The sequence below is a fragment of the Adiantum capillus-veneris genome, chromosome 18 (genome assembly GCF_014529385.1).
Source record: "Adiantum capillus-veneris isolate H3 chromosome 18, ASM1452938v2, whole genome shotgun sequence".
Classification (NCBI taxonomy): Eukaryota; Viridiplantae; Streptophyta; class Polypodiopsida; order Polypodiales; family Pteridaceae; genus Adiantum; species Adiantum capillus-veneris.
This window is the reverse complement of record NC_140948.1, coordinates 137,350,097-137,364,003: the sequence shown is the minus strand read 5'-3', so window position 1 is coordinate 137,364,003 and position 13,907 is coordinate 137,350,097. Positions and strand designations below refer to the sequence as shown.

At 45.3% G+C, this 13,907-nt stretch overlaps 1 protein-coding gene across 1 annotated transcript in view; it reads left to right on the top strand.

The window, feature by feature from the left end:
• The first annotated feature begins 713 nt into the window (after nucleotides 1-713).
• Nucleotides 714-13,907, top strand: part of LOC147436495 (PROTEIN TARGETING TO STARCH (PTST)) — a 62,015-nt gene continuing 48,821 nt past the window's right edge. The window contains exon 1 of the mRNA XM_086489371.1: nucleotides 714-871. The gene's annotated coding sequence lies outside the window, so the exon portion shown is untranslated. The remainder of the gene's footprint in view (nucleotides 872-13,907) is intronic.

The window sequence follows — 13,907 nt, the reverse complement described above, 5'->3', positions numbered from 1 at the left end:
TGGGGGAGCAGGAGAGAGAGCCCACTTGCTACTCTATGCAATGAGAGTGAAGGAGAAGAGGAGAGTGGCGCAGAAGAAGCACACACAGAGAAAATACGTGAGAGAGAGAGAGAACTCGTAGAAGTTTTGGAAAAGTCTCGATAGTCATTTTGGGCTTGACCTTTGAGTATATGAGTAAGTGACTAGGGGGCCATTCACACTTGGGCCCCCTCACTTATAAGTCTTTTAACTTATAAGTTAATTAGTACAAGGCACTTAGGCCTTTATTCCCTAACAATATTGATGGTGTGCACTAAAAGCCATTTTGCATTGCCTCTTCCTTGCACCCCTCTTTAGCCTTAAGCTTACGACATTGCTTGATGAAACGATCAATTGCCTTACAATAATTGTATTTTAGATTCTTTTTGTCTTTATCAACATTAGACTGCTCAAATTGATCATGTTTTGAAGAATAAGTGGCTCCTACTTGAAGACATACTAGCTAGCCCGAAGATTAGAGGTGGAAACATTATCATTCTTCTTTTGAGCAACCACAAATGCTTCCAACACTTTGCTTCAACCTACATAATGAAGACACGTCTCCTTCAGTGCTAAGGAGATTAAGTAGGTCTATTTCAACAAATGCAATTATTATACAGTTATACACCACAATGCTTCATGTGAAGAGCATACAAGTGGTGCTTTCGTGGGAACGGATCCTGGTGTTGGTTTGTGATCCTTAAGTGTGTGTGGTGTGAATTTAATGTCACGATCCTTTTAGGACAATTCAAAGACAAAAGAGTCACTCGCCATTACCTAGCTGGTGTTGTCGCCAGTCCGTGAGCAGCGAAGGCACTCCCGCCTCTACATCTTGACGAGCGACGGCTAGCAGGTACTGAGTTTCTCTGGCTGTTTATAGAGAGAGAGAGAGAGAGAGAGAGAGAGAGAGAGAGAGAGAGAGAGAGAGAGAGAGAGAGAGAGAGGACTTCTGGCAGAAAACGTCTGTGAAAAAGAAGATAGACATAATGTAGGTGTGAAGGAGCAAGGATCTAGCCTAACAGTAGTAGTGGTTTTTTGACTGTATACTCTCCCGGAAGACAATGCACTCCCGCACCTGCAAGTAGCCGCCACACAGGAATCAATGGGAAGGATCAGTCTCCCCTAGTAATGTCACACTTCGAATTGCCTGCCATGGCCTTAGGTTGCTTTTTCTGAAGATTGGATGAGCCTGGTGTGTTGTCTTATTAAACCTGAAGTTGGGGGTTTGATTTGTGACCTTTAAATAGAATCTCCAGGATTTCATCTGCCCAAAACCTCCGTCACGACGACACACCCAAATGTAAGGATAACATCGTTTGGAATCTGAAGTTCGCAGCTTCCCCCAAGGTACGTTTGTGCTCAAGGTCACATTACTTGGCACCACGTTGCCACCATCTCAAGAATTATTGCTATTAAATCGCCCCATGAAGTTGCTTTCAGCCTGAGAATCCTTGAAGGAGATTGTAGTACCTCCAAGTGACCATTGGCTTTAAATCTATCATTTAAAAGTACCTGCAAATTCACCATAGTGTTGGTGGGCTTGGTGTTATAATTGTGTCATATTTCCACCTGGAAGCTGGGCCTCAAATGTTCATATCAAACCCTCAACATTACGCATGTTCGGATGGTTACTTCATCCAGATGACACACCTAAATTTCAAGATTTCTGGTCTTGGATCTAAAGTTGGGTGTTTCAAGACTTGCCCCAAGGTTGCATGCCGGAGGATTATTTCGGCATGATGCGAGCTTCACCTCTTATCTAGTGGCGGCTCCGGTATCTCCCAGAAGCAGATCAGGGAGTGAGGATTGTCTTGTGGCTGTGCCCAATGAATGCAATCCCTGTCCTCTCTCATTGCCCACTTTCTCTCTTGCTGCGTTTTCTGTTCGTTGCAGATTTTAGGCAAGATCGGGTCGCCCTAAGGGTGCTACGCTTATGCAAAGAGCAGCCTATTGTACCGGCTGATTCAGAGGAGGTTCTTGTTGATGCACATCGGAGTTTAGAAGATCCCCCTATGAATATGTCAAATCAAGTAATGCACCGATGGACTCATCTTTCAATTGCATCCGTTGCTCACATCAATAGATGTTCTATGTCCAGTTTTTGATCTAGACCTATGAAAAAAGCTTGTCAATTACACTTTTTCTACTTGCACCAACCAAGAGATGCTACCAATCCCTTTAATGATCTCTTCTGAGCATGATTCTGGGAAATGGGAAAACAAGAACAAGAGGATATGGAAATGAAACGCCTATCGACAGCTGCTTAACTATCTTGCTCCGACTTGGGAGGTTGACCTTTGTCACGTGCTCATGGCTCTATGTGCCGTGGGGACATGCTTCATCGACTTCCAAAGCCAATTTTGCACCTATCCCTAGATAGGAGTGTCTAGAATCCTAGGAGGATTTTGCACCTATCCCTAAATAGGAGTGTCTAGAATTCTAGGACGATTAGTGCCAACAATTTTGTGAGCTTGTTCATAGGACTTGCATGTCTGGACGAGTCCATTAGATAGGTTTTCCAGTTTTGGAACCCTCCTACATAAATAGATTGTATAAGCGTTTTGACAGATGTTATGACAATTCGATGGGCATCTGACATGACGAGCATGTAGGTCTAGGTTAGAGTAACGTGTCGGTCCAATTGATTCGTCAAATGGGTCACATAATAGTGAGTTATCATCAGAAAACTCCCATGTGTGCACATTTGCACATTTTCCCGACTTGTACATTTTTGTTCAAAAGTGATATAAAAGCAAAAGATCATCTAGTGTACTCCAAATGAAGATCTCCAGTCAAAACCCGCTCCCGAACATAGTGGTACTGCACCTCAATGTGCTTTGTCCGATCATGAAAGGTAGGGTTCTTGGCAATAGGAATGCAACTCTGATTGTGGCATAAAAGACGTGTAGTAGCAGTCTGGGGAAAACACAACTCTCCGTAGGCATATGGCCTCACAAGGAGCATAGCAAGCTGCTCTGTACTCCGCCTCTGTAGAAGATAGCACAACAAAGGGTTGTCGCTTACTGCTCCATGATATGGGTCCCGAGCCGAGTGTGAAAACTACTCCTGTAGTAGAGCGCCAAGTGTGTGGATTTCCTGCCTAATCTGAATTGCACCAACCAAGTAGGGTGCAACCCTTCGAGCGACCATAGAACACACCATGGTCCAAGGTGCCGCTGATGTACCGCAAAGTACAATGAGCACATTGCCAATGTTACTGACGAGGTCGGGTGTTGAAGGAATTGAGAACAGAAACTGTGTAGCAGATGTCTGGTCGGGAATAAGTTAGCCAAGCGAGGCAGTCAACAACATTCCGATACTGCTCCAAGTCATTCCGTGGGGAAGGATCATGAAGTGATATGTTCTTGCTGGGCTCAAGAGGAGTGCCAATCAGTTTGCAGCCTGTCATTTGGAATCTCTCCAGGATAGCTTTTGCATACTTCCGTTGAGAAAAAAAGATGCTATTTAGTGTCTGAAAGATCTCGAATCCAAGAAAATAGTGAAGAAACCAAAGATCAGTCATCTCAAAACATGTCTCCATAGCTTGCATGATCGACTCGATCTTGTTGGTCCATGAGCTTGTGAAAATGAGATCGTCAACATAGACAATCACTATCGCAACCAAAGAGCCATCACAGTCAACATAACAGTTGGAATCTGATGAGGTATTTTGTAACCCCAACTTCACAAGAAACTGGTCAAGGGTGAGGTACCATTGTCGTTGAGCCTGCTTCAATCCATACAATGCTTTCCACAACTGATAAACCCAGTTCTCCTTGCCTGGTATACGAAACCCAGGATTTTGCTCCACATAAACTTCTTTATCCAAATCTCCGTTCAGAAAAGCACTTTGGACATCCATCTGGAAGATAGGCCAACCAAAGTTGGCTGCAAGGGCAAACACTGTGCATATGGTAGTCATGCGAGCGGTGGGAGCAAAGGTCTCGTCAAAAGTCCACGCCTGGTCTTTGTGTGAAGCCCCGAGCAACAAGTCTGGCCTTGTGTTTGTCGAGGGAACCATTGGCCTTGTACTTTGTCTTGAAAATCCATTTCGTAGAAACCACCTTCCGCTTGTTGGGCGTGGGAACCAAGGTCTAGGTTCTATTCCACTCGATAGCGTCCAGCTCCGTATGCATGGCACGCTTCCAACAATCATACTGGATTGCTTCCTCCACCAAGGAAGGCTCAATTGGTGAAGCCTGAATTTGGGACATGAGTGCAAAGTTCACGAACTCTACGCCGTCATAAACTTGCCTCTCCTTGAGGCGTGCAGAACGTCAAGGCTATCCAGATTTTGGCGAGTCTGGTAACTTTGTAACTCTAGAGGAAGAAACCGTAGAGTAGAGCCAACCAGGTACTAACTTCTCCTTGCGAGGTGGGACCGCCTCCACCGGAGGAAAACCATCATCCACATCAGAATCGGAATGTGACATGGCATGATCGAGTGAAGTAACTGGCTGCAGTGTAGAGGGTACATGGACAGGTGGAGGGTCAGGATCAGGTGAGGGAGGTGGAGGAGTTAGGGAAGGGTATATACTGCCCTCCTATGCAGGTGTGTTGAAAGACCCATGAAAGTCACATCACGGCTAACTGTGGTGGCCTTGGCGTCAGGATCATAAAGCCGGTATTCGTCAAACTCCGGTGAATAGCCCAGAATGAGCTTCTTCGACTTGAAATCTAACTTCTGTCGCTTCTCCTTTGGCACATAGAGAAAGGCCGGAAACCCAAAAACTCGAAAGTGTGAGATTGAGTGTCACAAGACGGGCACCACGTGCCAATAGAAAAGAACAGACTGAACAGACTTTTAACACTTCAATAACAACTGAACTGAGAGAGAGAGAGAGACGACACGCGGCACGGAGTGGCGGAATTCCACCCCCCAGAGTATTGGCCCCAAACGTTAGCGCCCCTTTCGGTAATTCTTTATATTGCATTAACACAATACAAGCCGGTACTCCAGACTCTGCACCTTCTCCAGGAAGCATGCCAGAGAATGAATCCATGGCCTCATATTTAAAGGCCCTAGGCCCCAAAAGCAGTTTACATGAAAAGCCTTCAAACTCAAAAGCATCTGGTCCAAAAGCAATGTCCAAAAGTTGCCAGCATAAATCATAGAAATCCGTACAACTGCCACGTCAACAACACAAATCGTAGAAATCCGTACTGGCTGTCGCTTTAGCATGTCAGCGCAATTTCCGGAGCGTCCATACGGTTGCCATGTCATCAGCTGTTGCGCAAGCAAGCCTTTGTGTGTGTGTGTGTGTGTCATGCTTTATTTTAATTCCTTTGTCTCTTGGGCCCCATTGAACGAGGTCCCTTAAGTTGGTAGGACTTTTTCTTCTGTTGTTGCTTGTTCTTCTTAGGGTTTAGGCCCCTCGGTCGTGATTTGAAGGTTGACTCTACTCTTCACTGACTTGACACGTCAGCAATTTGGCTCTTATACCACTGTCACAAGATGGGCACCATGTGCCAATAGAAAAGAACAAACTGAACAACTTTAAGCACTTCAAACAAATAACAACTGGACTGAAAGAGATGCACGACACGAGACAGGGAGTGGCGAAGTTCCACCCCCAGAGAGCACTGGTCCTGAACGCTGGCGCCCCTTTCGGTATTTCTTTATTATTACTGATTCGCAAAGTACAACAACCGGGGAGCATCTCCTTTGCAATTTGTATGCTGAAGAGTGCCAGAGAGGCCCCCCAAGGCTCACATTTAAAGGCCCAAAGCCTAAAAGCATCAAATATGACACTTTCCTAAAATTTTGGGATTTTTCTAAAAATCCGCCGCCAATTGCGGAACGTTCGTACAGGTGCCACGTCATCATATTTTGTTGTGCAAAGTCTTTTGAGTGTGTTTTGCCTTATTTTTAATGCCATTATGTCACTTTGGCCCCATCAGACGGGGCCCCGTAAGTTGTTGGGAACTCTTCTTTAAAAAAAATAGGCCACTCGTCAAGAGTTTGTAAGTCTCTAAAACTTCTTCTTCTGCTGCTTCTTCTTAGGGTTTTGGCCCCTTGGCCGAGATTTGAAGGTTGGCTTTGCTCTTCACTAACTTGACACGTCAGCAGTTTGTGACATCCCCCCTTCTTGAAAGAGGGTAATTGTCCGCGATTACAGCATATCTGCAAAACAACTCAAGTTATCTCTAAAATTTCCGAGGGTCATTCTGAGGGACAATCAATTTGCTCTTTTTGTTAAGGAGTTGGCTTTTCCTTTCGGCTCTTTTGAGCAAGAAGTTGGCTTCTCCTTTCGTCTAGGTCGGAACTCTTGATATTCCGGCGTAGTAAAATTAGCCATCACACCCAGACCGCACTGATCTTCCACGGGTGTCTTGATGCACTAAAATTACATAACCAGGCAATCTTATCCAATTAGGAATATTTAGTGGTTGGCACATCACAATGCAACACAAATGCTCACATATGCATGTTACAGACACAACAAACAGCGCCGCTGAGCACTCCCTTGAGACAAACGGTCTGCGGTATGAAGCTACTCAACGACTACCTCGTCATTCCCCCTGCAAATAACCTAAAAAGGTCCGCTCCATGAGCTTAGAGGACTGTACAACCAAACGCTCCCCTGATCGTAGCCTGCATCGGTTGGAGGTTCAAGCATACAACCAAACGCTCCCTAGATATCCAGTCTGCGTCGTTCGGAGGTTTTCTAGCATACAGCGAAACTCTCCTCAGACATCCCATCTGCGCCGCTCCGAGGTTCAAACAATACAAAAACAGCATTTCTCACTACTCCACCCGACAGTAAAATCACCAATCATTGAAAGCAGAAAACGCTGCCTGCCTTCCTAGTGTTAGTGAAATGCTGAGGTTCTGGAGGTGATGGCGATGCCAAACTGAAAACGCTAGGGCTAACTGTTGATGGCGATCAAGTAGGGCTGAAAACGCGAAGTGGGGGAAAAGTCTGGCGATGGAGGGAATCTGCAAATGACAGGGTCCTGCGGGGGTTCTTGCTGAGAAGGTCTGTTGAGCGGGAAGCTCCTGCTGCCCGCGGGGGTTCTTGCTGAGAAGGTCTGTTGAGCGGGAAGCTCCTGCTGCCTCTTCTGCCAGAAAGTGCTAACTTGGGTTTGCTTATATATTAACTTAGCAAAATTGCCCTACCTACTTTTGTTGGGAAGTCACTTAAAAATAATAAGTGAAAAATACCAAAAATAGGGAAAATAGGCTAAATGCACTGGAAAATTCCCCTGATTGAATCTGATGGATTTTGAAGGGAATACTGATGATCATGCTGTGTGCAACCAGAGGATATGCATCTATGCTAAGTGACTGGGCATGCACGGTCTATGAATAGACTCACAAAAGTGCCAGATCACTTCTATTCTAGACTGACTTGACTGACTGAACCCTGATCATGGTGTAGCTTGTCCACGGACACATGGGTTGGATGTGTCACGTGACATCCCCTCCTTTTCAAAGTGAGGTACTGGTACCGAACTGTATGGCGTCGTGGGAGATCGCCAATAGCATCTGGAATCTTGGAAGGATGTCACGTGACACATCCAACCCTATGTGTCCGTGGACAAGCTACACCATGATCAGGGTTCAGTCAGTAAGTCAGTCTAGAATAGAAGTGATTTGGCACTTTTGTGAGTCTATTTGTAGACCGTGCATGCCCAGTCACTTAGCATAGATGCATATCCTCTGGTTGCACACAGCATGATCATCAGTATTCCCTTCAGAATCCATCAAATTCAGTCAGGGGAATTTTCCAGTGCATTTAGCCTATTTTCCCTATTTTTGGTATTTTTCACTTATTATTTTTAAGTGACTTCCCAACAAAGTAGATAGGGCAATTTTGCTAAGTTAATATATAAGCAAACCCAAGTTAGCACTTTCTGGCAGAAGAGGCAGTAGGAACTTCCCGCTCAACAGACCTTCTCAGCAAGAACCCCCGCAGGACCCTAGCATTTGCAGATTCCCTCCATCGCCAGACTTTTCCCCCACTTGGCGTTTTCAGCCCTACTTGATCGCCATCAACAGTTAGCCCTAGCGTTTTCCAGTTTGGCATCGCCATCACCCCCAGAACCTCAGCATTTCACTAACGCTAGGAAGACAGGCAGCTTCTTCTATTTTCAGCCCTATCTGCAGTAGGAGGCCAGCGTTTTGTATTTTCAGCCCTATCTGCAGCAGGAGGCCAACGTTTTGCTAAAGCTACAATCAGCCAAAACAGTCATTTTCAGCCACCGAAACAGCCCCGAAATTCAGCAGATAGAAGACCACAAATTTCAGCCCTAAAGTCGTCGTCGTCATCGTCATCGGCATAGTCCCAAGTTGCATCAGTCCATTGCATACGCATTGTACCACTTTGTGCAATCAAAAAGTAGACCACTCTCGCCGACGAGAGTGGGCCGGCCTTCGGAGGAGGGTTTTACAACGTTACTGGTGTCGTATCTCTCTTCTCTCTCTATCTCTCAGTCTCATACACTTGCACGCACAGTGTCCATTCACTTTGTTTGTGATCATAGCATTCTCTCACTAAGAACGGAAGGCTCTACCTTCCATAAGAACTAAAAGGAGCCTTGAGCACAGTTCGGAGCACTCATCTTGAGCAGTTCAGAGCACTCATCTTGAGCAAAGCGCAAACAATCATTCCGCTGCACCTAACGTTGGTATCAGAGCTTTGACAGTGTTCTGTATCACTTAAGGAAAGAACCACAAGAATCACAAGAATTTTTTTTTGCTTGTTGAGGTCGCACGAACCCAAGTTCGCTTGTGCGTGTTGATTCCTAATCGTGTTTTGTTGAAGAGTGACAGGAGTCCCAAGAAAGAAGGGCTTGTCCAGCCTCCCCTTGTGTCTCTTTTCACTCATTGAGAGCGGACCGTGCACTTAGCGGCCGGCCAATCGACATGAGGTGGGAAAAAGCAACCTTGGTGTGAGCGCAAGGCCGCCAAGGGGTGCGCCTGCGGAAAAGTGTAGAACTTGGGTGAAGAGAAGATCCTTCTCAAACGCGGTTTGCAAGCGAAAGAAAACCTCAAGAACCTCAAGAACCAAGACCCTCAAGAACCTAGACCCTCAAGAACCCAAGTTCCTCGTGGACTTAAGAACACAAGAACCCACAAGAACCCACGAGTGCAGAATGGTCATCACTCGAAGGGGAACGGATACTTCGCTTGGAGGTGATGAGCATGAGAGAGGCGAAGAAGTTTCCCTACCAGGAGGTTTTTCCAACCCTCACCCTTTCCCATCTACGACAAAGATTGCACTAACTCCTATGGAGGAGTTGGACCAAGAAAGAGAAGCAGAAAGAAAGGCCTACAAAGAAGACATGGCAGCCATAGAACGTAAGTACGACTTGCAAGAAAAAGAAAGTCAAGCCAGATTTGATCGCGAGAACAAAGCAATAGTGCAAGATATGTTGCGACTCTTTTCTCAAATGCAGGCACAGATTCAATAGGATCAGGAAAAGGAGACTCTCTCAGTCTCTTCTTCTCCAAAGCACGACACACAGGATTTGCATGATTGTGTGAAGCATGATGATGATTTGATTGACAATGATAAGCATGATGATTTGAATGACAAGCATGATGATTTGGATGATAAAGATACGCATGATGATTTGACTGATATTGCTAAGCATGATGATTTGGATGCCAAAGACAAGCATGATGATTTACATGATCAAGATGTGATTTTTCACAAGTATGATGAGTTGCATGAAGATGATGTGATTGTTCACAAGGATAATGTGTTAGTGGATGCTTTTTCTAGCGAAGCTAACCTCGTTGTAGATTCGATCAATCACGAAGAACCGATCTTGGCTTTCGAGTCGAGGTCCAAAGAACCCCCACAGGACGATTCGATCATTCAGGAAGAACCGATCTTGGCTCTTGACTCTTGAGCCTAGGTCCAAAGAACCCTCACAGGAAGTATTATATGTTCGTATGATTGATACGCACGCATTGTTTGGGTGTTTCATTCGTGACCGTTTCCTGTATTTTAGTCAGCATCGTTATGTGATCCCTTTTCCTAGGCAGGACATATTGTATGTTGAGCACGTTTCTCTCATGGATGAGCACGAATGTATGCGGAATTTTCATGCAAAGTTGAAAAGTTTGTATGTCAGGAAGTCACATTCTATGTCTCTTCCTTGGCATGACACAGTTTCCGAACGAGCACATAAAAGTATGAGCACCAAGCGTCGGCATTTCCATTGTGTTTTGCCACAGTTGATGGCTTTGGATCATAAGAGAAAGATTCGATCTCATTGTTTGCATGTGTTTGATAAACGGGTTGTCACTCCGTCTCTATGTTCATCTACATTGCATACACAGCCTTTAGCGAAGACAAGATTTTTTCCACTCACTTTACATGGAATAGGTATGTTCATGGTTTTGTGTTGGAGATGGTTTCATGAATTTTCAACCATGGAGATTCTTGAAGAAGAAAGAAGCATGACTTTAGACGAAGTTGAAGCATCGAAGGAGCCACAGAAGACTTTGTGTCGCTTTCGGCGCGGCCCAAAGAAGCAAGCATTGCAGACCTTTATGAAGTTCAAGTACGGCACGACCCACACATCGGAGTTGGCCGGCGAAGAGTCCCTTCCAGGATTCCGGATGCTATTGGCGATCTCCCTCGATGCCATACAGATCGGTACCAGTACCTCACTTTGAAAAGGAGGGGATGTCACGTGACACATCCAACCCTATGTGTCCGTGGACAAGCTACACCATGATCATGGTTCAGTCAGTCAAGTCAGTCTAGAATAGAAGTGATCTGGCACTTTTGTGAGTCTATTCGTAGACCATGCATGCCCAGTCACTTAGCATAGATGCATATCCTCTGGTTGCACACAACATGATCATCAGTATTCCCTTCAGAATCCATCAGATTTAGTCAGGGGAATTTTCTAGTGCATTTAGCCTATTTTTCCTATTTTTGGTATTTTTCATTTATTATTTTTAAGTGACTTCCCAACAAAAGTAGGTAGGGCAATTTTGCTAAGTTAATATCGGCGAGAGTGGTCTACTTTTTGATTGCACAAAGTGGTACAATGCGTATGCAATGGACTGATGCAACTTGGGACTATGCCGACGACGACGACGACTTTAGGGCTGAAATCTGTGGTCTTCTATCTGCTGAATTTCGGGGCTGTTTCGGTGGCTGAAAATGACTGTTTTGGTTGATTGTAGCTTTAGCAAAACGCTGGCCTCCTGCTGCAGATAGGGCTGAAAATAGAAAACGCTGCCTGCCTTCCTAGCGTTAGTGAAATGCTGAGGTTCTGGGGGTGATGGCAATGCCAAACTGGAAAACGCTAGGGCTAACTGTTGATGGCGATCAAGTAGGGCTTAAAACGCCAAGTGGGGGAAAAGTCTGGCGATGGAGGGAATCTGCAAACGCTAGAGTCCTGCGGGGTTCTTGCTGAGAAGGTGCCTGTTGAGCGGGAAGCTCCTGCTGCCTCTTTTGCCAGAAAGTGCTAACTTGGGTTTGCTTATATATTAACTTAGCAAAATTGCCCTACCTACTTTTGTTGGGAAGTCACTTAAAAATAATAAGTGAAAAATACAAAAAATAGGGAAAATAGGCTAAATGCACTAGAAAATCCCCTTGACTGAATCTGATGGATTCTGAAGGGAATACTGATGATCATGCTGTGTGCAACCAGAGGATATGCATCTATGCTAAGTGACTGGGCATGCACGGTCTACGAATAGACTCACAAAAGTGCCAAATCACTTCTATTCTAGACTGACTTGATTGACTGAACCCTGATCATGGTGTAGCTTGTCCACGGACATATAGGGTTGGATGTGTCACGTGACATTCTCAAACAATGTTCAAAAGTATCTAACTATAAAACAATTAGAGAGCTCATTCAGGGCTTTGTTCGGACAAACCGAACTTTGAGGATGACTGGCTTGCCCTTCTGTGTCATGGTGATGGTTCGGTTCCGAATGTGGAGAGTCCCATCATTCTTGTCGTGCCAAGGCATGCCCAAGCGAACGTCGCAATTGCCCAACTTCATAATGTGGAAATCGGCTTTTCCATGATAACCTTGGATAGTCACTGGAAGAGCACCAATGAGCGGTACCACTTTCTGAGTTTGCCCCGTGGCTAGCTTAGCTTCAATTTCTCCATCCACTGCATCATAATCAAAGTGCATCTGTTGATCTAAATCAATTGACTGTGGCAAATCACAATGGAAATGCCGATGCTTGATGCTCAATCTTTCTTGTGCTCTTTTTACGACTGTGTCATGCCAAGGAAGAGACATGGAATGTGACTTCCTTGAATGCGTATTTTTCAGCTTTTCATGAGTAATCCGCATACATCCGTGCTCATTCATGAGTGAATCGTGCTCAACGTACAATATGTCATGCCTATGAAAAGGGATCACATAACGACGCAGACGAAAATACAAAAAACGATCACGAATGTAACACTCGAACAATGCGTGCCGACTAATCATGCGAACACATAGTACTTCTTGTGAGGGTTCTTTGGACCTAGGCTCGAGAGCCAAGATTGGTTCTCCGTGAGGGATCGAAACTTCCTAGGGGATTCTTTGGACCTCAACTCGAGAGCCAAGATCGGTTCTTCCTGATTGATCGAATCTGCAATGAGGTTAGCTTTACTAGAAAAAGTATCAACCAAACCATCGTCCTTGTGAACAATCACATCGTGGTCATACAAATCATCATGCTCGTGAGAAATCACATCTTGATCACGCAAATCATCATGCTTGTCATTATCATTCAAATCATCATGCTTATCATAATCATGCAAATCATGTGTGTCATGCTTTGGAGAAGAAAAGATTGAAAGAGTCTCCTTCTCCTGATCCTCTTGCATCTGTGCCTGCACATGAGAAAAGAGTCGCAACAACTCTTGCATGTGTCGGTCGTTCATTGCTTGTCTTGCTTTATTCTCGCGATCAAATGATACTTGTCTTTCTTTGTTCTCGTGGTCCAACTTCTTGTGCTTTGGCTTCCAAGCGTGCTTGCTCGTCTCATGCTCTATGGCTGCCATTCTTTCTTCGTGTTCACGCTCTATTCCTGCTTTTATTTCTCCGTGTTCACGCTCTATTTGCTTTGCTTTCGGCGGCCTCCAAGCGTGCTTGCTCGCGCTCACGCTCAAAGTCGGCCATTCTTTCTTCTTTTCTTGCTTCCCGTTCTAACGTCCTTTCCATAAACAACTGCTTCAACTCCTCCGTAGGAGTTAGTGCAATCCTTGGCGTAGATGGGGAAGGAGGAGGGTCGGAAAAACCTCCTGGTGGGGAAATTCTTCTTCGCCTCTCTCATGCTCATCACCTCCAAGCGAAGTATCCATTCTGCTTCGAGTGATGACCATCCATTGAAGTCGTGGGTTCTTGTGGTATTGGGTTCTTAATTTCACGAGGAACTTGGGTTCCTGGGGGTCTTTGTTCTTGGGGTTCTTGAGGGTCTTGAGGTTCTTGCGGTTCTTCTTTCGCTTGCAATCTGTGCTAGAGAAGGATCTTCTCTTCACCCGAGTTCTTCTCTTTTCCGCGGGCGCACCCCTTGGTGGCCTTGCGTTCACACCAAGGTTGCTTTTTCCCACCTCACGTTGAGTGGCCGACCGCTAAGTGCACGGTCCGCTCTCAATGAGTGAAAAGAGGCACAAGGGGAGGCTGGACAAGCCCTTCTTTCTTGGGTTATGTCACGTGACACATCCAACCTTGTGTCCGTGGACAAGCTACAGCATGACCAGGGTTGGGTTCAGTTCAGTCAGTCTAGAATAGGAAGTGATCTTGTGAGTTTGTTCGTTGACACTTAGATTCGATGCATATCCTCTGGTTGCACACAGCATGATCATCAGATTACCATCGGAACCCATCAGGAGCATTTTTACGGTGCATAGACCTATTTTCCCTATTTTTGACATTTTTCACTTATTATCTTTAAGTGACTT